The sequence below is a fragment of the Mastomys coucha genome, unplaced genomic scaffold (genome assembly GCF_008632895.1).
Source record: "Mastomys coucha isolate ucsf_1 unplaced genomic scaffold, UCSF_Mcou_1 pScaffold1, whole genome shotgun sequence".
NCBI classification, from domain to species: domain Eukaryota; kingdom Metazoa; phylum Chordata; class Mammalia; order Rodentia; family Muridae; genus Mastomys; species Mastomys coucha.
The window spans coordinates 83793089-83796261 of NW_022196891.1; positions in this window are offsets into that span (position 1 = coordinate 83793089).

Below are 3173 nucleotides of genomic sequence, written 5' to 3' on the forward strand. Positions count from 1 at the left end.
TGCTTATGGGCGTATTTGGTGAAACAGGGTGTTGTTTTGAAGGCAGATGGGCTCTCCGGGCCTTGGATGTGTGGAGTAATCCAGAACAGATTGCACCCTGTCAGCTAGGCCAGGCTCTGCCTCTTAGCGCCTTTCTAAAGCTCCGGGACTATTTCGACTCTTCTCTTTCAGTTTCATTGTAATGCCTGTCTCCTTTTGATTTTAGCCTTTTCATGGCTACTTACCCTGAAAGCCCACTCACTTCCACTATGTCATGGTCTCTCTGTGTGTGTTCCGGATCCTGGCGCTCCCTGTCTCTGGCTAACCAGCTACTCCTGGGATCCACAACCGGAATGTGGTATCCAGTCCGCTGATGGCTGATGTGAACTAAGGTCCTCAGAAAAGCTTCCTTCCTTCTGCAAGAGGCAACATTCCCATTGCAAGGCTGATTGGCTGGTTCAGCTTCAGTGCTCATGGAGGGGCTAGACGCTGCAGACCGGGGGCCTAACTACAGTTTATCTTGGACTACCTTTATCTCCCTTAAGGAGTTATTTATTGCCTGCCTCCTTGTATGATACACATACGTTAAAATATCATAGTTAAAATATTATTTTGTGTGTTAAATTATTAATAATAGTCACCATCAACTACGAGAATTCTTTTCTTTTTTAAAAAAGATTTATTTATTTATTTATTTATTTAATGTATAGGAGTACACTGTAGCTGTATACAGATGGTTGTGGGCCTTCATGTGGTTGTTGGAAATTGAATTTAGGGCCTCTGCTCACTCTGGTCGCTCCGCTCCCTCCGGCTCAAAGATTTATTTATTATTATAAATAAGTACACTGTACTGTCTTCAGAGGCGCTAGAAGGTGTCAGATCTCATTACAGATGGTGGTGAGCCACCATGTGGTTGCTGGGATTTGAAGTCAGGACCTTTGGAAGAGCAGTCAGTGCTCTTACCCACTGAGCCATGTTGCCAGCCCTACAAACACTATTATATTTATCTATTTAGTTAACTGTTTGTTTGTTTCTTTCTTTTCTTTTCTTTTCTTTTTTTTCTTTTGGAGATACGATTTCTCTGTGTAGCCCTGGCTGTCCTGGAACTCACTCTGAAGACCAGGCTGGCCTCAAACTCAGAAATCCGCCTGTCTCTGCCTCCCAAGTGCTGGGATTAAAGGCGTGTGCCACCACCACCCAGCTTAAAATGAAATTCTAATGGTGTTAATTCCTAATTGTTTTCTTTCTCAGTCTCTAACTGTCTTGTTATTAATATCTCATTATGAAAGTATTTTAAATGAGCATTTGGCCTTTGATACTTTAAGATGTCTCCTCTCATTTTTAACATAGTTGGGGTAAAGTGAAGGAAACATAGGACTGAACTGTTTGTTTCCATGAGGCCCAGATTGAGTCAAAGGAGTTGGAATCCTTTGTCTGGAATTTCCCCCCAAGGACTAGTCTAATGAATTACTTTCTGGAATATTTGGTTTCTACTGGATTAGCCCAGGTCTCCTGAGGATCTTTGCCTCCAAATATTCCAACAGGTGACACTGATAGACAACCTAACACAGCATAAAGAACATTTGAATTTGGAGTTAGAATACTTGAGTATTTTGTACCTTGCATGGCCGATGATAAAGTTGCTGTTAAAATGCTGGGTCTGTTTAACCTCCAGAAACAATTGGAGTGATGGCCACACCTTTTGAATAACAGAACATGGGGGAGATGATCATGTCTGTTGTCATTTTTTAAAAGATTTATTTATATATTTTATGTGAGTACATTGTCACTGTCTTCAGACACACCAGAAGAGGACATCTGATCCTATTACAGATGATTGTGAGCATCTATGTGGTTGCTGGGAATTGAACTCAGTACCTCTGTCCAGTCAGTGCTCTTAACCACTGAGCCATCTCTCCAGCCCTATTGTCATTTTTTAAAAACTGTATCAAATACTTTTTGTGATCATGAACAAATACCTAACAAAAAGGAAATGATTGTTTATCTTGGCTCAGGGTTTCGGACAGGTCCATCACAGACAGTGGAGTGTCTCAGTTCTCTTCATAACAAACAAGAAGGAGAGATGGAGACCAGAATCAACAAAGGATAATCCATCCCCAAGGACTGCCCATAGTGACCTACTTCCTCCATTTTGGTTCCAGGTATTGAGCACCTAGAATTACCCATCCCCCAAACAGTACTGTCATCTGGGGACTGAGGGACTCAGGGTTAGGGTTAATGTTGGTATCAGGACCTCTGAAACCCGTGACATCACACAAGCGGGACCCACAGACCTATTGCCAAGGCAACAGCCACCATATTCCCAGAATCCACTTGGCTCACCTCCCACTTTTACCTGATTACGTCATCATCCATATATAAAGAAAGGCCCCCCTGATCTCTCTCCCTCCCTTCTGTTTCTGCCGCCATCTTGCCCCTCTCCCAATAAACCTTACGTGGAACTGTTTGGCCTGGTGTTGTCCTTCTGAAGCTGTGTGACAGTCAAGATCATAACAGTTAGGGTTAGGGACCACGTATTCACATAATACAAGGGCCTAGTCTTCAAATATAAGCCTATGGGTGGCATGGCACATTTAGGCTATAATAATCAATACCACCAGAAGGGCTTCAGCTCCAATTGTCAAGTCTCTGTTTCTCATTCAATCTTCTCCCCCTTCCCTCTCCCCCTCCTCACCTACTTCTCCGTAGCTCCAGCAAGTCACACAGAGGCAACAAGCTTGGCACAGAACTGCAGTCAGAGCAGAGTGAGAAAAAGCAGCAGGTCATGGTGGCACCACACATTGCCATCCTAGCATTTGGGAGACAGAGGCAGGAGGATAAAGAGCCACAGACCAGCCTGACTACATGAGACCTTGTCTCAAACAAACAAAGCAACAATAAAAGAAGTAGATGGCTTGAGTCAGCATCCTTGTGAGCCCCGTGCTTCTGGAGCCCAGTAGAGTTGGCTTAGGGATTAACTGGTACTTTGGGTTGGCCAAACCTACAATCCTCTGCAGCTAATTTGTAGCTGAATATAGGGGTGCACATCTATCAGCCCAGCTCCTGGGAAGCTGACACAGGAGAATCTTGGGTCTAAAGCCATTCCTACCTATGGTGTTAGAAAAAAAAAAAATTAAGTGCCTAGCAATTTAGATAAGGTACTATTTATCTCTTTCCTCCTATCTATTTTTTTT